Below are 23,609 nucleotides of genomic sequence, written 5' to 3'. Positions count from 1 at the left end.
TGTTCACTGGAAAGCCGCAATTTGATGGAGGACATTCAGAGATGTTCCTATGTCCTTCGGGGAACTCTGCTGGCCAGGACAACTTCAGAATCCCCATGGAGAAGGGACTGGGGGCCTCAGTGGAGAGTGGCAACGGGTGAGTTTTGTGAATGCACTGTTTGTGTGGAGCTGCTGTGTGTGTTTATATGGCATGCTTTTGGGGGCACTGCCGTTGTCCCTCATCCAATTGCAATAATGAAAACAAAACATGTTACTTGGAAATAAAAGAAAGCAAGCACAAAACACATACAAGTATTACTGGTGATTCAATGTACAGGGCAGCTGTGTTCCCGGGAACCAATCACTTCAGGGTTCAATTCTCTCATTACTATTCCACAGGCCACTTTACAGCTGAGGATGAGGAGGTCCACAGTGAAAGTTGTGTAATTAAAGATGCTCCACCTGTTCTCCTTAGGACAGGGTTTCTTGCCTAGTGTTTCATTCGGGCCTTTGACCATACCATCAATCCCTGGATTGGGAAGACCCCTGGAGAAGAGAATGGCAACCTACTCCAGTATTCTTGCCTGGAGAATCCCATGGACAGAGGAGGCTGGGAGTTCCCCTAATCCATGGGGTTGCAAAGAGTCAGACAGGACTGAGAGACTTTCGCTTACTTGACCATACCATGTACAGAAGTGGGATGGAAGGGGTCAGTTTTAATCAGAACTCACTCACCATTATGTAGAGCAGAGATATCAGGTGCGTGTGTCTGCGCGTGTGAAACTCGATCGACCCACTCTGGACAGTGAAGCCTCAAATGATGAGAAATTTTCATATGGAAGCCACTGAATCTGAGCTTTGCTTGTGCCACGCCCCCTCCCCTGGACTGGCTGCTTCCTAGGATGAGGGGCTGAATTCAAAGTCAAGGAGAAGGAGGAGGCCGGCGGGGCTGGTGGCCACGATGCAGGTGGAGAAAAGGGCAGTTCCGCACAAGGCTCACATGGTCTGCATTTTCTTACCTCTCCTTGCTCCACTCCTGAGACAGCAAGGAAAACTGGGGCTTATTTCTTTGAGGCTGGGGGCTGGGCTTAAAGCTGGGGGTGGGGGGTGGAGGGATGGAAGCGGGGTAGCTGCTGGCCCCCTGAGGTAGTCGAGGCTCTAACACCCAGCAGGATGAGTGCCGCTTCTCAATGCATTTCTTCCCTTTCACCACCAGATGGCACCACGTCCCTTCAAACAGAACCAGAGCCCCCCCTCCCTCATCGTGACAGAAAATTACTTATTTTGAAGCCATCCAGCTGCTGGCATTATTTAGGGGAGGGTCTTGGCGCCCTGGCTACCAGGGGGCTATCTGTTCAATCAGACTTTACTGAGAGCTTTCTATGTGCCCAGCCCTGTTGAGTGGGGTGGAAAGTGGGGGTGCAGCAGTGAACAGGATCCTGCAAGATCCACTAAGGCTACTCTTTTCCACAGCTCTTACAGCCTAGTAAGGTAGACAGAAATTAGACAAATAATTACGAAACAATGAACACATTTCAGTTGTCCAATGAACTGATTTCAAAAGTGTTAGCAGTAATAGATATAAAGTGCTATTGAGATCCTATTAAAAGGAAGAATTGATTTTCTCTGGGCTGTCAGGAAAGGCAGCTTTATTAATGAACCATCATGGGTCCTAACAGTTCTTACCCCTTCACATACCCTGTTAAACACCTACCATCACGCACCCCATTATATTCCCATTTTATAGCTAATGAATCTCACCCTGCCCCCGACAAAACCCATCCCATCCTCTGGACCATTCATCATAGACTCCACTGCAGACCTTAATAACAGACCCTATTCCAGCCCCCTACACCTTCCTCACATAACCATTAACAAATCCCTTTGCAATTCTTTCCCAATCTCCTCCCACATCCTTGTTGTAAATCCCAGTGCTCACCCCTTTGGGATATCCCATCACAAACTCTTAAAGAACCCTGGTCTTATGCATCGTTACATTCCCCAAACCTCCCACAGTACCAAACAGGCAATATGTTCTTGAAAATACTTGGCAAACCAATGACGAGATGGCTCGATGCCCCACATCACATGCTCTGTCACAGGCTTGCCGTGGCTCCCGTCACAGAGACAGGGAGACGGCCCCCAGACTGGAAAGATTCAGGCCCCTGCTGCTTTCTTCCTTCAGAAAAGGACCGAGAAGAGTTGCTCATCTCTGGTTGCTGCCAGCCCCAACCAAGCCTCACCAGTCCAGATGGGCTTCCTTCCTCCCTTCCTTCTCAAGCGTCCCCCCGCCTGGGCCCAGGTCCCAGTCTTGCAGTCTGACTTGGTTTACGTCACCCACATCCATCAGTGGCTACCCTTTCCCTCCTTCTTGGAGCCCATCCGGCTCCTGGTTCTGTGTCTGCCGACCACACCCTCAGTCCGCGGCTGGGCTAGAGTAGCCTCTTCTCTCCTTCCCTGAAGGGTCAGAGAGCCCTGGAGGGCGCACCCCGGGGGTGAAAGGGACCTCGGGGGATTATCAGTGCCCTTCTCTCTCCTGCTCCCTCTCGTTCTGTTTATCTAGTCTTTCTTTGGGGAATGTAAACATACAGCAGCCTTGCCTGGCAGGCAAGAGATGGAAGAAAATGTGAAGACCAAGTCTAATTCCCTCACATAACAAGTGAGGAAACTGAGGCCCGGAGAGCGGAACTCACTTGCCCTTACCACGTAAGCTCCGTGTGTCCTTCCAGAGACCACCCTGTCTGTGCACATTAGCCCAGAAATGCTCCATTAGGAAGGCACGTCCAATGCAAACCACTCTAGAGATTGCATTTCAAAGATTGATAGACACGGCTTTTGCATTATCTGCTGTTTCGGATTAGCTATGCTGTGGCTTCATACTTCAGTGCTGATATTGGGGGTTGGGAGGGATGGGGAGTGGGGGTGGGGAGCCAATTTTGAGACCCCCTTCACAGGCCTCAGGCTCCAGCCTGCACGACTAGGCCCAAGAAGGACAAAGTGATCCATCCTATATTTTCAGTCCGTCAGGAGATTTCACTGTTTAAACAAACATTTCAGCGAAGCCATCCAGCTGGGCAGTGATTTATGGCTCTGGCTGCAGTTTTTCCCCAACAAAGATAAACAATCCTACAACTCTTGGGACTGGGGCTGGGACTCCTGGTTCTAATAACGTGGAGCCGGCTGGACCACGCCAGCCATTGCCTGGTCTGGGGTTTGGTTAGGATCTGTTCGCACTGGTCCTGCGGCTCAGCCACAAACCTTGGGGGACTGTGTTGTGTTTGGAAGCTAGAACCATTGCCTCCAGGGCCAGGGAGAGTGGTAGGCAGGAGAGAAATCGCGCTGACCCACCCCTGTCTTCTAGGAGGGCAGCCGTGCTCCTATATTCTGTGTCGTCATTATTTGGTGGTTTGGTCAACAGCGTCTGTTCTTCTTTCTTTTGGTCACAGTATGTCAGTTTCCTTCTGGGGAAGTATTTTAGGCTGTGTGCTGTGTCCTGATACTCATAGAACCCACCCAATCCATATCTGAGAGTAGATATGTGCTCAGGTCCTACTAAAGCAATGCTTTCCTGTGGTCACAGTGATTGGCTCAAAGGTGGACATCTAACCCATTAAGAGACAAAGAAAGGTAGTGGGAGTTCTGCTGGGGCTGCTAGAAGGGAGGCGGGTGCCCTTTCTCTCTGGACTTGAATTTGAGATGATACGGGAGTATAGTTGACCCCTAACGGTTGCTGCCATCTTGCTTCCACAGGGGTCCCATGATCCCCGTCTGACAATGAGGCCGGGAGGCAGGCAGTGAGACTGAAGGCTGCTCCTCCACCCAACAAGTTCTTTCTCTTTTGTTTAAGGGTTGCTCTTCTTCCATTTCCAACTGAAAGAAGGTTAACTAGCACCCACCCTCTCACACAGCAGGGGAGGCTGGCTGGCAAAGGCAGCTCCTGTAGCCCCCAGCCCAGATGTCTGGATACGTTGGTTTTGCGAGAGAACAGTAACTCCCTCATAATCTGCCCTCCTGCCCCCATCAGTCTGATTACTTGTGTCTATAATTTATTTCAACTAAAGGTTAAGGAACTGTGGCAGATGCAGAGATGAATGGGAATAGTTCACATTTTTCCTAGGATTCTTGGTTTGTTTAAGGCAGCTTGAGAGGCGTGTCTCAGGAAAAGAACAAGCAAGGTGCTTTGAGTGTGCAAGGGAAGACGAGTTCACATCTGACTGTGGGGGACCAGTTGTGACGATGGAGAAGAGGTGTTTGGGATGGGTCTTGAAAGATGAGAATTGCATAGGCAGAGATTGGCAGAAGACTTTACAGGTAGATGTAGCATAGAGATCAGGGAGGAGGAATAGATTATTTGGGGCAACACTGAAGAGTCAAGAGTCCTCCTTTCGGGAGGACAAGAGACATTTAGGGGGATCACTAGCTGGTGAAATAAGTTGATGTCACTGAGACAGATGCCTCTAATGAGAATCTTATCCTTGCTTCGGTTGGTGATGGGTAGTTACTGAACACTCTAGAGCAGGGAAGTGTCCTGATGGGAGTTACTCTTCAAGGACTTCAGATGGGAGCAGGGAGAAATTGAATGTGGAAAACCCACTAAAGCTATACTAGGCGATAACCTTGACTCATTCATAGGAGAGAAAGCCAGTCAGGGGAGGAAGGCAGGAAGGGAAAAGCAGGAAGTAGTTCTAGTTTCTATTCATTCATATTGAATACTTTAAGAAGTGTGAGGTTTCTGGAGCATAGCTTAAAGCCCAACAGTCATAAAAGGAAAGGCTGATATATTTAACTACATAAAAATTTAAAATTTTCTACATGGCAAAAATGCCATCAATAAAGTCAACAGACAGGGACAAACTGGGGAAATATTTGCTACGCAAGTGACAGAGGGTCTCTTTCCTAAAAATATACAAAGAGCTTTTACATTTCAGAAAGAAAAAATAACAAGCAATGGAAAAATGGGCAGAGGACATGAATAGACAGTTCATGGGAAAAAATTACAATGGTCATTAAACACAGGAAAATGTAACAGTGACAATTAACACTTATACTGAGCTTTGCTTTTATTTATGCATCTGATTTTTCATGATAATGCTATGAGGAATGCATTATTATGATGATATTTATTTTACTGATGAGGAACCAAAAACATAGAGAGGTTAAATAAATTACCCATGTCACTCAAGCAACCAAGGATCAGAGTTTCTCCTCTCAAGCACTCTGCTATACTACTTGCTCTGTGTCACCTGTTCTGGAAGAAATCCATGTTAAACCCACACCAAAACATCATTCTTTATATGATAACATTGACAAAGATAAAAAATTTGGTGGGTGGTTGGAGGAGACCAATACTGTGACAATACTGTTGGTGAAAATGGAAACAGAAACAACTATTTTGGAAGTTTGACAATATCTATCACAATTTTAAATACACATTTGATCTAACCTAAAAACTACATTCCTAGCTTTTAAAACAGACATACAAAAGGAAACACAGAGAGGTATTTACTGCAGCATGTTTACAACAGCAAAAGATTGGAAATAAGCTAAATATCCATCCACAGGGGAGTTGGTGGATGGGTTACATACATCCATAAAGCTGATCAGAGGAATAAAGCCTAGCTATGTGTATGTTATGGAACAATTTCTAAAGTATACTATTGAAAAAGGCACAGAGAAGAACAGGGCATAGACTGAATACTGCCTACTCATCTCCACATATGCTGGCTGGGGAAGACTGTGTCTGCCTCTGGGGAAAGGAGCTGGGTGCCTGGCTTAGGGATGAGAGGAAGCAAGTTTTTTCACTGTAAATATTTTGGCATTGTTGAAAAATATTTTTAGCACGTTCAGGAATTACCTTTTCAAAAATAAGGGTTTGCAGTAAAATATAGTACTACTTGGAACAACCACAGAGAAAGGTGTGATTTCCATTATTCATCCCAGGTCAAGCTTGTTGATACACTCATTCCAAAGGCAAAGAGAAGGGGGCTGTGTGGTGGGGATTGCACACAGAACTGAAGGACAGGAAGCCAGGGTTTCGGAGTTCAGAGAGCTTTACCAAAGAAGAGATATCCTGCCAGGTGGTTATTATTTTAAGATAGGAAACACACAAACTCATTTTTTAAATGCTTAATATATCAGAATTTACCTCCCTTCCCTTAAAAAAAAAAAAAAAGAACTAGAGTCCCTTTTGAAAAATTCTAATCTATTTCAGATGGACTCAGGAGAAAAGGATTTTGCTCAGGCCTCTGCTGAGTGGCATAGCCAGGGTGAGAGTCAGAGAGACTCAGGGGCCAGGAATTGAAAAGCTGACACTAAGCTGTGCTTTGCTCTGGAGGGTCTTTCATGCACCCTGTTTTGCATGCCCTTCACACAGATGCTCTTTCTTCAAAGTGGCCAGTTTGATAGTCTCCAGGTGGTTTATGGAGGGTCTGAACTAGACTGAAGAAATTGGTGGAGGTGAGACATGGAGGAAATTTTAGGGTGGGCTTTTGAGATAATAGACAAAGGGAAAAGAAAGAGGAATCCAAAGAAGAGTAGCTGAATCCCAGATAGCAAGTTGGTACAAGATGGTGCAAAAACAACGGTTCGGTTCAGTTCAGTTCAGTTCAGTCGCTCAGTTGTGTCTGACTCTTTGCGAACCCATGAATCGCAGCACGCCAGGCCTCCCTGTCCATCACCCGGAGTCTACCCAAACCCATGCCCATCAAGTCGGTGATGCCATCCAGCCATCTCATCCTCTGTCGTCCCCTTCTCCTCCTGCCCCCAATCCCTCCCAGCATCAGGGTCTTTTCCAATGAGTCAGCTCTTCGCATGAGGTGGCCAAAGTACTGGAGTTTCAGCTTTAGCATCAGTCCTTCCAATGAACACCTAGGACTGATCTCCTTTAGGATGGACTGGTTGGATCTCCCTGCAGTCCAAGGGACTCTCAAGAGTCTTCTCCAACACCACAGTTCAAAAGCATCAATTCTTCAGTGCTCAGCTTGCTTCACAGTCCAACTATTACATCCATACATGACCCTGGAAAAACTATAGCCTTGACCAGATGGACCTTTGTTGGCAAAGTAATGTCTCTGCTTTTTAATATGCTATCTAGGTTGGTCAAAACTTTCCTTCCAAGGAGTAAGCGTCTTTATGGTAGGAGGGTGCATTTAGTTTTTTATAAATAGCACTGCAAAGAACATCTTTGTGGATGTCTTGGTGCACTTATCCAATTCTTTCTCTAGAATAAAATTTTAGAAGTTCAACAACTAGGTCAAAGTTTATGCACATTTAGCATTTCTCACCAAACAGCACTCCAATACAATTTTGTCAATCTCCCGCAGGCAATGTATGGGATCCCACTTCCCCCACATCTTTTGCCAATCTTTTCAGAAAGGGTGATGAGAATTTGAGGGAGCCCATATCAGACATTGCTTTCGCAGTAAGATAAGAGGTGAGATCCTGGCCTGAGTTCAGAATAAGGGGCTCAGGGGTAGGACTCGGGCCTGAGAACGGTGAAGGTGAGAAGAATCAAGGTGGAAAGTCCCAGAAAAACCGCTCTAGCAAGAAATAAGCAGCAATTAGGAACAGGTGAAATCTGATGATTTATTGTGTTTTCCTTAATTGCTTGCTCTTTAGGACTGTCTGCTCTGGAGCTGTTTTAATAACAAATCCTGTTTTTGACTCTAAAAAGGGAATTGGATGGGCAATTCAATTTAATTAACTACATAAACATTTGTTTGACACTGATGATGTGTCAATTACAGGGCATGGAAAAATGAGTAAGACTTGGGTCCTGGTCCCAATACATTCCAGTCCAATAACAGAGATAGACCTGGTTGTAAATAGTTACATTGCAGTGCAATAGTGGAATAATGGAGAGAAGAAAAAGTTACGATGTATAACTAACTGTGCCACACAGATGAGCAGGGCTGTGAGGGAAAGCTTGGAGGGAGGCTAGGTCTGAGTCTTAGTTTCAAGGGCAGGTGGAGAAAGTTCTGTCACTGAGATTAGGCATAAAAAACCTTGCTTAGACGCCTGCCACCTAGCTAGCTCTCAACACGCTCAATCTGTGTTGCAGCCAGTGTAGGTTTAATCCTCATGGGAGGTGAGGGAGGTTTTGAGCTGCTTCCCTGTAGGTGTGTGTTGGGTGGTGAAGGTAGGTGATGGTAGGGGAAGTTGAGGGTCCCACTTTCTTTTCTTGAGATTTCAGGTGTCCTGGGACGTTGTGGGACTAGGGGGCAGTAGCTTGGATGGGGAGAGAGCTGAGTATGGCTACCGTGCTGGCTGATGTGGAAAGATGAGCCACTGGAGGTCGGGGCATTGGGAAATGTAGCCCGGAGTCCCTGGGTGCTGGGCCCTGGGTGCAGAGGTCTGGACGCAGCAGTATCCCTCACAGAGGCTCTTTACTGGCATGTTCTCCATCCTGTCTGCCTGGGCCCCGCAGGTCAGGGGCCCACCAGCCTCTCTGTTCCCATCACCTTCCTGCCTCTCCATCTCCCTTCACTATTGCAGAGGAATCTTTATTGTTTATCTTTGGGGAGTGTAGAGGAAGGGTGGAGAGAAACCCTGCTCTCACTCAAGATGTTTCTCCTAAATATTTTAATCTTGCCCAGACATCAAAGCTTGTATTTTCCTTTTTCTCCCTATCACATCCTCCCCTTGAGGCAGACAGTATAGAGGAGACTAGCTGCTTGGATATGAGTGGGGGCGGGATGGTGGTGGAGGAGCTCCTGGGAGCACAGAAATTGGTCATTATCTCTGAAATGTCTCCTGCTGCATTCGAATTTTTGGTCTTGAGACCAGCAGCCACCTGTAGTCGAGTGTACTACTTGCAAGTAATGAAGTAAGTGAAAATTTGCTAGAGGCCCTAGTTTGCAACCGAGATCTCTGAAGTGGTGATTCATGTTCACAAAACAAAAATGAGGCAGAGTGCAGATGCAGATGAAGGATTGCCTGGGTTCCTCTGCATTTTCCTGAGGGATGGGAGGGGTAGTTGGGAGTCAGTGGGAAGCTGGGGCTTGGGAACCACTTTGTGGTTTTGCATCCCAGCCTCAGTGCCTTGGGTCTCTGGTTTCTTGGTTTTGCCTGCACTGTCTGCCCATTTCAGGAAGGGGTGAAATTTGGGAGAGTTGGTGTTATAAAAAGCAGGGGGAGGGGACTTCCCTGGTGACTCAGCGGTAAAAAAAAAAAATCCGCCTGCCAATGAAGGAGACATGGGTTTGACCCCTGGTCTGGGAAGGTCCATAAGGTCCATGGGGAAGGTCCAAAGAATTGGACATGATTGAAGCGACTTGGCACACACGCCCACACTGGGAAGATCCCACGTGCCAAGGAGCAGCTAAACCTATGTTGCCTGTGCTCTCAAGTCCTGGAGCTGCAACTACTGAAGCCCTGTGTTGCAGCTACTGAAGGCCATGCACCCTTAAAGCCTGTGCTCTGCGCTGCCAGGAGAAGCCCGTGCACTGCAATGAGAGTGCCACTCGTTGGAACTAGAGAAAAGTCCACGCAGCAACAAAAACCCAGCAGAACCATAAAGAAATAAAATTATTATTATTTTTTTAAAAAAAGCAGGGACATGTGTGATCATGAGCATCACAGGGAGGGAGTGTCACGTTAGCCTGGATCTGAGATCCCTCCGTGTTCAGTTGATGTAGACGGAATCCCACCCCCAGCCAGACTACACCTTCTGTTGGCCCCAGGCTGAGTGCTTACTTGATATCATCCTCTGCCTGCTGCCAGTGTCAGGGGCTTCAGGGGAGAGGACTGTGTGATCAGCAACTGGGAGAGTAACTCACGGGGCAAAGAGGAGCTGTGGGAGGCCGGGGGTGAGGAGGAAGAGAATAAAGGTTGTAAAAAGCTGCTGAGCAGAGAGGAGGGCTGATGAAAGTTACAAAGTCTGATAATCTTCCATCTTCAGAACTTTTCATCTGAAGCATGAAATTTAATCAGATGTTTAAAGATCCGGAGAAACAAATGAACAAACACAAGAGCAGAAAAAGGAACCCAGGGGGCAGGTGCAGCATCTGCATCATTATTGCAGTGAAGACAGATATTGGAACGGGCTGTGAGACTGGTTTTGGAAACCCTGGTATGTTGCTAGGGGTAAACAGACTCTGGGGAAAGAAATCGCTTTTCATTTCCTGAGATGGGACGGGTGGGAGGAAGTGGTCGTGAGTCTTTGGAGACAGCAGTATCCTCACCCGCTTCAGTCAGTGAGATGTCAGGTTGAAACCAGATGGCAAAGTTCATCACAAAGGACAGCCGCCAGGGGGAGGGCTTGACTTGAGTCAGGGGTGGGGGGCACATGTCTGGTGCCAACACGCTGCTCTGGTCAGTGAGTGGTGGTTGGCCTTTTTGAGCCCATACTGTGTGCTGGCTAGCACTGATGTGGCACACAACCCAGGCTGCTCACATTGCTTTCCAAGTGAATGCCACTCCTTGGAGCCCATCCCAGTTACCTATCTTAGCACCACAGCTTAGCAGGTTTTTATTTTTTCTTGGCTGCACTCTGCAGCTTGTGAGATCTTGGTTCTCCTGCCAGGGATTGAACCCAGGCACCGGGAGCAAAAGCGCTGCGTCCTAACCACTAGACTGCCAGAGAATCCCCCAAACGGAGCAGTTCAAAGCAACAATTTATGACTGTTTTTCACGGCTCTGTGAGTTGACCAGGCTCAGTTGGATGGTTCTTGCTGCGAGGTTCCCTTGTGCTTTCAGTCCGCTGTCTCAGCGATTGTGGTCACATGGAGGCTGGTTCACTCCCATGACTGGGGTTGACCTTGGCTGACTGCTTGGGGCACAGCTGGGGGCTATTGACTCACACATGGTTTCTCCATGTGACTTGGATTTCTCACAGCATGACGGCTGGGTTCTGAGTATCCCAAGGGCAAGTGTCCAAGAGGGTCAGGAAGGGCTCAAAGGGTTCTTATGACCTAGTCATGGAGGTACGAGGATGTCATTTCCATTGCATTTTGTTGGTCAAGTGCATTCAAGGGAAAGGACTTTGTCTCATGAAGTGGGGGTGGGGTGCAGGCAGAGGGAGGTGAGGAGTTGATACCAGCATCTCTGGAGCCAAGCTACTACTCACACCACATGGGCCAGGGCGGGCTCCATGGCTGTGCGACCAGGGACGCGGCACAGGGCCCCACACTTAGACGGGTTCTGTACCTGGCTCATTGCTCTGCTGTCCTCATCTTACAATTCTAATAATTTTTAAAAAATTATTTAAGTTTTTAACCAGGAGTGCCATATTTTCATTTTGCACCGAACCTTTTCCAATCAGGTATCTGGTCCCCAGCAGGACCCGTTGTGAACGATATGCGCAGTGCGCTGAGGGATGGGACCTTGGCCAGACTGCGCTCTGCAGTTGGGCCTTCTGCCTATGGAGAGCTTGCAGACCATCTGAGGACACAAGAGATGCAGATACACTGGAACTAGCGGGTGACAATGTCTGAGCAGAAGTTAGGCTCTGCCTATTATACCGAGTGATGTAAGTCAGAAAGAGAAAGATCAATATCATATACTAAGGCATATATACAGAATCTAGAAAGATGGTACTGAGAATTTCTCCACTGCAGGGCAGCAATGGATAAACAGAAATAGAGTACAGACTTATGGACATGGGGAGAGGGGAGGAGAGGGTGAGACGTATGGAGAGAGTAACATGGAAACTTACATTACCATGTGTAAAATTGATAGCCAACAGGAATTTGCTGTATGTCTCTGGAAACTCAAACAGGGCCTCTGTATCATCCTAGCGGGGTGGGATGGGAGGGAGATGGTGGAGAGGTTCAAAAGGGAGGGGATATATGTATACCTATGGCTGATTCATGCTGAGGTTTGACAGAAAACAGCAAAATTCTGTAAAGCAATTATCCTTCAATTAAAAAATAAATGAATTTAAAAGAAGAAAGAAGTTAGGCTCTGGCTGCCAGAGGAGTTCCAGGTGCAGTGGGGAAGAACTTCACATTTTGCATGTTGTCTTGGGCTCATATTCAGACTCAAAAGCCATGCTGGGCAAAAATCTTCCTTTTCTGGAGCCAGAAAAGCATCTGAGAATCTGAGAAACGTTCTCCTCTCCCCAGTGTACTGCCTCCCTCAGCCTAATTCCCAGGACCCTTGGGTTGAAGGCTTTGTTGAAGGATTCTAGGGAGGGGCTTCTGTATCATGCTCTGGGGAAGGGGTGGGATGGAGAGGGAGATGTAGAGGCATTTGATGCCCAGCTCAGGCGGAAGATCTTAGTGAGTCACCAGAAGAGGCCTGAAGGAAGCTGGGCCAAAGTGGTCTGGGTGTTTTGAAGGAGGGGATGAGGGACGGGAGGAGGGAGCTCTCTGGTCTCCTCTAAGGAGTGCCGAGTGCCCTGGTACCCTGGACAGTGCCTCCTTCCTAGCTGCCAGTTGAATCCCTCATCGCGCCCCAAGACACAGGCCAGGCCCTTTTCCATGTAGGAAATGACCCAAAGGACCCTGGACCCAGCCCAGCCCCTAACCAGGGCACAAACCCAGATAACCTTTGAGAGGGTCACCCTTTTTTGGGGGTGGGCTTCTCAGGTGGCACTAGTGGTAAAGAACCTGCCTGCCAACGCAGGGGACATAAGGGATGTTGGTTTGATTCCTGGGTCAGGAAGATCCCGTGGAGGAGGACATTGCAACCCACTTCAGTATTCTTGCCTGGGAAATTCCATGGACAGAGGAATCTGGCTGGCTACAGTCCATGGGGTCGCAGAGAGTCAGACATGACGGAAGCAATAGTGCTCAAGGAGCTTCCCTGTTGGTTCAATGGTAAAGAATTCACCTGTGCAGGGGACACTGGTTCAACCCCTGGTCCAAGAAGATCCCACATGCCATGGGACATGTAAGCCTGTGTGCCACAACTACTGAAGCCTGTGTGCCTAGAACCCACTCTTGGCAATAAGGGAAGCCACTGCAATGAGAAGCCCACATGCACAGCTAGAGAGTAGCCCCTGCTCTCCTCAACTAGAGAAAGCCCACACAGCAAAGAAGACCCAGCACAGCCATAAGCAGATGAGTAAATCTTTTTAAAAAATTGGAAAAAGTAAACAAACAGTGTTCAGTTTTCTTCAGGGGCCTCTCCCGCTGTGATGAATATGCAGAATTACCTTCTGACTATGCACGCTGACAGGGCATCCAGGTAGTTAGTCCATTTCCATTTTTGTGAAGCAAGAGGACAGAGAAGGATGCTGCTTCCTGGGGAGGTGGTTCTAGAATTTCTCTAAAACTCTCACCACTGGCCCATCCAAGGCCTGGTGGGTTATCATTCCTGTGCTGGTCCACAGCCTGTTTGCTCTCAGACTGGTCCCTTGAACTTTCAGGGCTGCTCTGTATGGCCTGCAGGTCTCAGGCTCTTTGCTCTCTGGCTTTCATGATGAATTTCTGGTAAATTCATCTGGTAGGGGGCCTGACAGCAGGTTAGAAGGTGGAAGGAGGGGGAAACTTGGAGTATCTCTTTCTCTCTGCTTCCTAAGGTGTCTTTGGCAGAAGCTGGATCTCTTCATGGCTCCGGCTCATATCAGACAACCCGTCTCTCTGTGGTTGTGATTCCCACTGGACAGCCCTGGCTTCGGACCCTGGTGACCTCACTTTCTCTCTTTCCGGTCTTTCTCCAGCCCTAGGGCAGAAATGGCTCCCTGCTATTGCTCACATCTGGATTGGCTTAGCATGCCTATGTGGCTTCTTACCTCTTCCATCACCTGTGTAGCCTCTTCTCTCTATCGAATTTCCTCTGACTGACATCACTGGTCATCTGCCTTTTATGAATTCAGGAAGCCCTGGAGGTGGGAAGGGTCCCGTGACCCTAGCTCCAGATGGCGTCTGCAGAGCTCAGCTCTCACTGCATCTGAATGTCTGCACACCAGTAACCATACTCTACAGCTGGGGGCAAAGTGAGCAGGCAGTCGGTCTGCTCCCATCAAGTCCTGATCACTAGATCTCAGATCACTTGCTGAGCAGGAAGAAGGGGCCCGGCCAGGGCAGGTAAAAGGACAGTGTGGCTGATGTACCCAGAGGCTGGGGCATCTAGTGATTGTCCTTCCCTGATGTGGGGCCCACTCCTGTTGCTCGTGCCCTTACGCACTGGAGGCCAGTGACTAAGAATAGGTATGTGGGTTGAGAAACAGTATAAACATGTGTGTGTACATGAAGCTTAGGGGTTAATGTAGACACTCAAGCGTGAGGCTTAACGGCCTATATAGATGAGTGTGGGTTAAGTTTTCGTGTCTGTCAGGATGTGGGTCTAGCAGAGATGAACCTTGCACCTGGCTTCCAAGGTTACTTACCCTCCCAGAAAAAGTCTTCAGGATCATTGGCAAGACATGGGTCTGGAGCAGAATTTATGGAGTTTTTAGCTGATCCTAGAAAAGAGACAAGCGAGAACCGGACTGGAGTCAGGGGCTATGGGAACCCTCACTGTCCTTCCTTAACTGGGTCCAGCTCCCTGCTCACCGCTGCGCGTGTTCCTTCCATTGGGGTGCAGAGCAGGGCCTCGCGACAAGTCACTTGCCAGGTGACTGTCGGGGGAGCTGTTAGGTCCTGAGGGACTGGACTTTTCATTAAAAAAAAAGTTGACCCTACCTATTTTGGTTCTTTGGTTCTTTATCAGCAAGGAGGATCTGGGGGGAGAAAAAAAATGTGAAAAGGCAAGAAGCAGGAATACTGGAGTAGTAACGAGAGAGAGAGAGAGAGAGAGTATATGTGTGTGTATGTGTGTGTGTGAGAGAGAGAGAGAGTTCACAGTTAGCCCTCAATGGCCTCCAGCTTCCCTCTCCTGCACCCATATAGTGGGGACATCTCAGTGTCAGGCCTGAGCCTATTGCCCTGGAGATTAGCCTGGCTCTGGCCAGGGATCAGCATCAGGCTGGCCCTCATCGGGCCCTGCCCCACTCTCGGCCCGAGCAGGTCTTCTCCCATCCTCTGGGCTGGGTTTGAGGCTGAGCCCCAGGAATGCTCCTCCTCCCTGTGTCCTAGGCCGACAGCTTCCGTCTGGCCACCTGAATGTCCTTCTAGGCCTGCGGGCCTACTTTGTTCTCTCTGGCCTCTCTCCGTCACCTCTAACCTTCGGTGGGTGCTGGAATCTGTTGACAAGATTTTCCTGAGGCTGCCCACCTGCTTGGGTTTCAGAGCCCCCCTCTGGAGTTGCTCATGGCTGTAGCCCACCTGCTGGTCAGGACCCCCTCTTGCCAAATGCTAGAAGGTCCTTCGCTCATCTCCCCAGCGGCCGACTGCCGCCAAGATGCCACCTGTTCTGTTTCCACACCCTTGCACACTGCGTTCTGCCTGTCACCCTGGACGGCTGCCCAGCAGCTGCAGCTGAGGCCATCCTGCCAGCACCTTCCCCAGCCCGCTGGGTGGTCCCGTCTGGTCCTGGCCCTCCCAGCCTGCCTCACCTGCCATGTACCGAGTCACATCTGACTGAATACAGGCCTGGGGGAAGGCTGGATAGACCCTGCCACACTGACCCACAGAGAGATGGTCATCTTTCCTTAGGACCTCTTGGTGTGAGTCAAGTCTGGAACCCAGAGTAAAAGACAATAATAATAAGAGTACATGAAGTGATAATCAATGAGTCACCAACATTACTGTTGGTATGTATACCTCACAACTACCCTAGAAAGTAAGTACTATTTTAGTCCTTTTTCACAGATGAAGAAACCAAGGCTAAGTGATATAAATGAATCCTTGTAGGGGTCCCACAGGGCATCATTTATGGAGCTAGGATTCAGAACTAGGGTTGACTTGACTTCAGCACTCAAGTTCATATCCACTAGACCACAGTGATTCCTTGGTGACCCAGGAACTCTATCCAAAGGTCCCAGCTACATCTTCTATTGTCTTCAACGACCTCTTCCTGGTCTGGGACCTCTCCCTGGTCTCCCATGACCTCTATGCACAGGGGATGGGTAGAGGGTAAGGCCATAGACTCAGGCAAGCCTTTGGGTACTTCCTGCTCCTTTTTGAGAACCTTGAAATAACCTTACTCTCGGCCACTTTCAGGAGTGAGACACCAGAGTCACATATCCCTACCCCTCCCCATGTATCCTCGGGTCCTTCATTCCCCGTGTCTCCTGCCTTGGGCATCCTAAAGTTTTCAGGGAGAGTTACCTGGTGGTAACGTTTTTCAACAAAGCTGGAGAGTGGAATATATGTGTACAGTTTGATTATTTATTGATGACTCTACCTTCTCAGAAGGGTCAGAGACTCTAAGAAAACAAGAAGGAAAAGAAAGCAGGCCCCAGGGGTGGGAGTAGCAGGAATATATGAGGAAAAAGATAGCGGGACTTTCTGGAGGAGGCCGCCTTCATCTTGGCCTTAGTCCTGTGCAGGAGTAGTTATGGGTGACGGAAAAGAAAGATGAGTGCTGGATTGAAAATACTTCAGTTTCCAGCTGAATAATTATATACTGTGGGTTTTTGCAGAAGATGGAGATGGTGAAGGGTGGGAGTGGAGAGGGTTGGATACAGGTAAGAACTGCTTACGTTTACATTTCACATTGAGATAACAATTTGTGATTTCTGCCTCCCATTTAGTCTTGGAAACACGAGATCTAGAGAAAGTTATCAAGTCAGTTCTTTCCTTTTCCTACTAGCTCTCAGTCGTTGCTGAGTTTGGGATGAATGGCTCAGACATGGGACAGGTATAGTTCCTAGGAATTCTAAGAAAATCCAGTAAGTGGGTCTCCTTACTCATACTCCGCCTAGTCTGATGTCACATCATAAGTTCTCAAAAAAGTATGTGTGGCTTTATTCATGGGCCTCTTCTCTGCAAGGCTACTGCAGCCTGTCTGGGATGGTCTGAGTGCTGCCGCTCACTTCTCCCTCCTCCCAGGTCCGTTTCTGTTTGGAAGTACAGGCTGGTTGTGAGTTTCTGCCATTTCATCCTGCTTTCCGGGTATAGCAGGCAGAAAAGAGAAAAAGAGGATATTTTTAGCTTTTAGGTTGATAGAGCCCAAGAAAGTAGAAGGGAGAAGGAGAATAGATTGAAACAATGAGAAGGCTTTCCCTCCTTGTCCAGCAGTGGAGATGAAGGTGGCAAAGTGATGTGGAATCAGGACCTTTCCCTTCAAGGGGCAGGGATTGTAGGTTATTGCTTGCCGTGTCTCTGGGAGATTTTGGACCCTGGTGGGAAGATACTGGTGCTTTTGGCCTCTGCCATCAGCCTCAGTTTCCCTTAGGAACTTGAGATCCCACAATCCTACTAGGCTCTACAAGTGGTGATGGGAGCAGGCAACAGGGTTGTAGCTGCAAAATGGATTGGACTTTCTGGGGTTCTAAGGGTAGTCTCGGTGTTCTACCATAGCCATAGCTTCCCAAAGCATGATTTACAGATGGTCCAAATCATTCCACAGGGACGTCTGCCTTTTGGTCTAGACGAGGAAGGGGCTGCTTCAAAGACCAAGGTGAGAGGGGGATTCTGCGGTGAGGAGAGCACTGTGAGGGCTGGTAGAGCCCAGGCATGACCTCAGAGTTACACACATGTGTCGCACATGGTGGGCCATGTGTGGTTCTGCCTGTGCTCTGGAGCCTGCAGGGTCCTCCATGCTTGGAATAGTCTGGGTCTGCTGACTTGGCGAAATGGGGGGGGGGGCGCCTGGGCCACATCTGGAGGGGGGAGGGAAGGAGCCCCCAGTGACTGGGCTGTGCAGGGGCTTGCCCACCCCACCCGCACCGCCAGCCCCCCTTTCTTCAACCACAAGGGCAGTGTAACTCTCCTCACGTTAAAAGTAAACATCTGGCAGCATCTGCAGTTCCCAAATAAACCAAGAACTAATAGGAGGCGTTTGTAACCACAATAGGTCCCGGATGGTGAAGGAGGGAGCCGGTCTCTATGTCAAAGCCAAGCTGGCTACTTGGGGAGTCTCAGCTCATTTGTTTATTGATGAGTGGTTAATTGATTGATCAATGCACCAACTCCTAGATCTTTCAGGTGCCATTTGCCATGGCCCCAGGGCCTCAGGACATCACACAGACCTTCTGGAGCCAGATAGTCCATGGTGTAGCAAGACTGGGAATGATGGTCAGTCCTGGAGCATCAGCTGCCCTTTGATGTAAGTCCAGGTCCAAATATTCCAGAGAAGAGTGAGACGACCTTTGTGGCAAAGCCAGTGGGGTCACTACAGGGAAAAGGGTCATTTTCTAGAAGTGAAGTTTGCCTGGGCCCATTCCTCATTATTATTTTTAAATCTTCTGACTGCGCTGTGTGTGGGGTCTTGTTTCCCTAACCAGGGATTGAACCCACAACCCCTGCTTTGGAAGCGTGGAGTCTTAACCACTGGGCCATCAGGGAAGTTCTGCCTGGGCCTCTTCCCAAGACAGCAGAAGCAGATGCTAGCATAAAAGCAGGAATGATCCCTCTGTGTTTGGTCACAGTGCCAAAGAAGCATCCAGGGATGACAGAGAGAGGGAGACAGAGTGAAGAAACAGCAGAAGAGGGGGCTACATCTTGAGGGCAAGCTCTCTGAAACCAATAACTGGTGTCAGGTCAGTGATATTGGAAGAAAACAGTGATTAACACACTGATTGCTCAAATCTGATTGACAACAAGCTGGAAACACAGCCCAAATCTGGCTGGTACATCTGACAACACTGAAGGGGTCAAGGATGAAACCAGTCCTATTCGAACAGCTTCAAATCCATTCTTCACAGTCACACTAAATGTAAGCGGCAGACGGCAATACAAAGTAATATTAAAGATGTTGCCAGCTTTCACATTCTGGTAGGAGAAATGCTTCCAACTAGGGATAGGTTCACAAGCCTTCATACTTTGAGGACTAACGTCTTCTATCAACCTCATCAAACAGCCAGAAGTGATGCACGGCTCCCTGAGGAAGAGTCAACGGGATAGCACAGTGGGAGGTGGGGTTTGGTGGCTGAATGCTCAGAGATCAGGCAGTCGGCTGTAACTTCAGAAATGGGTTTCATGCTAGAGGTCTCAAACTGGCTGCCAGCTGGCTGAATCCAGCTTGTAGACTTGTTCTGTTTGGCCCACAAATGCTTCTACTTTAGTTTTGAATTTGGATTAGTGGCCAAAACGCACAAATCTGGGGAATCACGAAAAAAATCCCAATTTCCTTGAAATACCTATGCACTCAGGCCCAACGTGCCCAGATGGCATCAGCCATCAGACTTGCTTCCCTGCTGGACTTACATTCATTTGTGATATCAACTCCTATATTAAGCCATCAAACACCTTTTATGAATCAGTGTTAGTGGAGCTGACTTTTCAATAGTCCAATTTAAATGAAGGTTATGTAACAAAATGGGAGCGAGATTTTTGTCCCACTTCAGGTAAAAAGATTGAGCTACTCCATCAATCCACCGAAACAGTGATCTACTTGAAATCATTTTTAAAAATTAATCAAGCAACATGACAAAATAAAAAAAGAGTTTAGAAAACTTTAAAAAAGCTAGTCTGTCATCTTGGCAAAATTGTGTATATTTACAACTACTTACAATAGTTGTGTGTGTTCCTTCCAGTCTTTTTTCACGTGCATTTTTTAAAACTTAGTTTTTACTTACTTATTTGGGGTCCTAGTTGCAGCGTGTGGACTCTCTAATTGAGGCGTATGGGCTTAGTTGCTCCATGATATGTGGGATCTTAGCTCGCCAATGAGGGATAGAACCTCAGTGAGAGTCCTCTGCATTGCAAGGCAGATTCTTAACCTGAACCACTGGGGAAATCACCTCATGTGCATTTTTACATAGTTATATGCCTAGGTTTGGAGCTTCCCTGGTAGCTCAGCTGGTGAAGGATCTGTCTGCAATGCAGAAACCCTAGTTTGATTCCTGGGTTGGGAAGATCCCCTGGAGAAGGGATACGCTACCTGCTCCAGTATTCTTGGGCTTCCTTGGTGGCTCAGATGGTAAAGAATCCACCTGCAATGCAGGAGACCTGGATTTGATCCCTGGGTTGGGAAGATTCCCTGGAGGAGGGAGTGGCAGCCTACTCCAGTATTCTTGCCTGGAGAATGCAATGGACAGAGGAACCTGGTGGGATACGGTCCCTGGGGTTGCAAAGAGTCAGACACAACTGAGCGACTAAGCACAGCGCAGCACAGCCCTAGGTTTACATCCTCCTCTTTTCATTTAACACTAATTTACACATTTTATCATATTGCCATATAACCACCCCTCACTTTTTCTTATTTTAAATAATGTTGCAAGGAACATCTGTGCGCATTTGAACCTTTCCCTATTTTGAATTGTTTGCTGGGAATATATTTTCAGAAATAGTATGAACTTGCACATGAAAGAGTTAACCTGTAAATTCCTAACCCAGAAGGACTCTCTATAAATCTCTGCATCTCAGCAAATTGTTGGAGAAGCTATAGGAAAAAAAAAAAAACAAGGTCACTTCAGCATATGTGATAGGAGTGTGGGTAATTAAAAAAGAAAAATTCAGCATGTGAAGTCCATTCCAGGAATAGCACTATCTAGAGACCCAAGTCAAACAGTACTAAATGTGCTAAGCAGAGGCCTATGTTTAAAGAAGAAACTCATTTGCTCTTAAGAACTGCAGAGTGCTGCATAGTTCAATGATGGAGTCAGAAAACTCCGCAGAGCATCAAAGCCTGGTTCAAAAAGATACGGGAGGCCAAGATACAAGACAAGCTGTCTTTCCCCATTAAAGCATCTTGGTGCCCCAAGTACAATAGTCATTTCTTAGAACAATGGCTGCCTTTAAAATTTTTTATTGTCGGGAGAAAAAAAAAATGACTAAACAAAACCAGAGCATTTAAAGGTAACCTATATCCTATAAACAACTGAAAAGGTGGTGTAAACAAGGTGATATGTCATAAAATGAAATGTGATACAGATAACCTCACAACCATCTCCTGTGCAAGTTCAGATGAATAACAGTGCCTTAAACCTCCAAGCAATGGGGAGCAAAGCATACTGTGCTTTTTTTTTTCATTCTATTTTTTAAAACTTTTGGCTGCACTGCCCAGCATGTGGGATCTTAGTTCTCAGACCAGGGATCAAACCTGCGCCTTCTGCATTAGAAGCGTAGAATCTTAACCACTGGACAACCAGGGAAGTCCCCATACTGTGTGTTTTATTATTATTGTTATTTTTGGCGGCAGTGTCTTTCCTCAAATGGATAAGAAAATTGATTTTATGGAAGGGTGGGGCAAAATGAGAGGCCTTTCTTGAGACTGACCTCTGCACTGAAGACCTGAAGGGCACCAGAAGGGCTTCTGGGAAACAGCCCACAAGTTTTGTTTCCATGCCAGGCCAGTCAGCAGAACCTCTCAGGGCTGGATTATGGAGCACTTGAGAAACTCCACCTCCTGTGGAAAGGCAGCCTGTCTTTGGTAAGGAGACATGGGGCCTCTCTAATCTACTAGAGCTCTTTGAAGGGCCAAAGAAGTGTATGGATAAGGGGGGAAACAGTAGACACACTCTATTTACACTTTCAAGAAGCCTCTGACAGGCTCCACACCAAAGCCTGTTCAGTCACCATGGGGCTGGGGGGAACGTCTGGTGACCAAGGGGACTGACTTACAGATAAGAGGCACAGAATAAGGATAAGGTTTTCTCTGGGTGGGAAAGTGTTAACAGTGGGGCTCTTGGTAGGGAACTGATGCTCCTGGGGGACCAGGTTAACTTGCCCTTAGTAGTAAGACATGTGACCATCAAGCCCTTTGCTTTCACAAGCCACATGTGGAAACTGGTCTCTTTGCTCTAGAGTCCCAGCTCATATATTGTCCTGCTGAATTTGTCCATCTTTGTGACATCTCTAGTGACATTGTAAGCTCCTAGAAGGTAGGGGATACATTTGATATTTTAATATTCATTACAGTGTCTAGCACTCAAGAAATATTTTGTGGCCTGATCCCTTGAGAGGGGAGTGACTGTGCATTGAAATCCCCTGGCTCGCCTGAGACCCGAGCTCTTATGCGTAGGCAAATATCAGCCTAAGGCTGTAAGCTGTGGGCAGATCAGGAGACTCTGCATGGTCCAAGATGTTCACCATGGGCAAGGGTACATTGAATAAAACATTAAGTGAAACATAACTCAAATTGCCCTTTGTTTTTATTAGGAATGGCACAGAGAGTACACATAAACGTATATTTCAGTTTAGAGAAAAGAATATAAAGTGTACTTTTGAGGGTGACAGATTCAAAGCTTTCAGCCTAAATAAGGGTTTTGGGTCAACTCTAATTCAGTGCTTCTTAACCTATGTCTCATTACTGCACCCCCAGTTATCTACCCCCTGACAATACTCTTGTGGATACTTTTTGCTAAATGCTACCACTCCATGGAATTTTAACAGCACAGTTACATCTCATGTCTGTTTGTGTACTGTGGCCCTTTGGAGGGCCACAAACTATTGTGATATCTAAGATTTTTTTGCTGTTGTTGGCTAAATGTGGTGTTGGAGGAGACTCTTAAGAGTCCCTTGGACTGCAAGGAGATCCAACCAGTCCATCCTAAAGGAAATCAGTCCTGAATATTCACTGGAAGGACTGATGCTGAAGCTGATACTCCAATACTTTGGCCACCTGATGTGAAGAACTGACTCATTTGAAAAGACCTTGATGCTGGGAAAGATTGAAGGCAGGAGGAGAAGGGGACGAGAGAGGATGAGCTGGTTGGATGGTATCACTGACTCAATGGACATGAGTTTGACAGGAGTTGGTGATGGACAGGGAGGCCTGGCATGCTGCAGTCCATGGGGTTGCAAAGAGTCGGACACGACTGAGCGACTGAACTGAATTGAACTGAAGTGCAACGTATTTTTTTTCACCTTTTTTTTTAAAACTGGGGTGTAATTTCTTTACAATGTTGTGTTAGTTTCTGTTGTACAGCAAAATGAATATCAGTTATGCCTATACATATATCCACTCTTTTTCAGATTTCCTTCCCAGTTAGGTCACCACAGTTAGTAGAGTCCCCTGTACTATACAGGTTCTCATTAGTTATCTATTTTTTATACAGTAGTGCATATATGTCAATCCCAATCTCCCAGTTCATCCCACTCCCCATCCCCCTCTTGGCATCTCAAGTTTATTTTCTACATCTGTGACTCTATTTCGGCTTTGCAAATAAGTTCATCTGTACCATTTTTCTAGAGTCTACATATAAGCAATAGTATATGATATCTGTCTTTCTCTTTCTGACTTACTTAATTCTGTATGACAGTCTCTAGGTCCTTTCAGGTCTCTTTAAATTTCATTATTTTGTTCCTTTTTATGGCTGAGGAGTATTCCATTGGATATATTAATAAGTACAATATGTAGGATTTTTTTCATCTCCCAAGAACCAAGTTTTGTCTTCTTGGGGACGATGGTGCCCCTGATGAGAATGTATGCTGAAGAGGACTCTTGGAAGGTTTGAGCCTGTTATTCAAAGAGAACAATAAACAGCTGGATATCTGAGAATGGATTTGGGAGCAAAAAAGAAAAGTCTTCTCTTGCCCTCCCCCTCAAGCCAAACAGAAGCTCAAACAGAAAGTCGGACACTGCGCTGGGTGTATTACTCTGGCCCTCCCAATCAGCTCTCTCCCCTTCTTCCCCCTGCTGCATGACGGTTACAGACCTCACATCAGGCTCCCTCTGGCTTCAAGGTGGGTTTGGTGATGGAGAGCTGGGAAGGAGATGGAGGAGCTGGGGGGGAGAGGATGAAGAATGAGGGGAGA

At 47.4% G+C, this 23,609-nt stretch overlaps 1 long non-coding RNA gene across 2 annotated transcripts; it reads right to left on the bottom strand.

Moving 5' to 3' along the window:
• Positions 1-13,042: 13,042 nt before the first annotated feature.
• Positions 13,043-23,602, bottom strand: LOC139038497 (uncharacterized). 2 transcript variants are annotated; one of them, XR_011491536.1, is made up of 5 exons: positions 23,510-23,602; positions 23,097-23,310; positions 17,939-18,081; positions 14,252-14,326; positions 13,043-13,744 (listed from the first exon to the last, which is right to left on the bottom strand). It is a non-coding gene; the product is annotated as an uncharacterized lncRNA (long non-coding RNA). The 2 variants fall into 2 exon arrangements; XR_011491537.1 differs by having other exon boundaries at positions 13,043-13,362.
• Positions 23,603-23,609: the final 7 nt, after the last annotated feature.

Source organism: Odocoileus virginianus, chromosome 2 (assembly GCF_023699985.2).
Source record: "Odocoileus virginianus isolate 20LAN1187 ecotype Illinois chromosome 2, Ovbor_1.2, whole genome shotgun sequence".
NCBI classification, from domain to species: Eukaryota; Metazoa; Chordata; class Mammalia; order Artiodactyla; family Cervidae; genus Odocoileus; species Odocoileus virginianus.
Note: the sequence above shows the minus strand (reverse complement) of the source record. Positions and strands in the feature narration are given on the sequence as shown.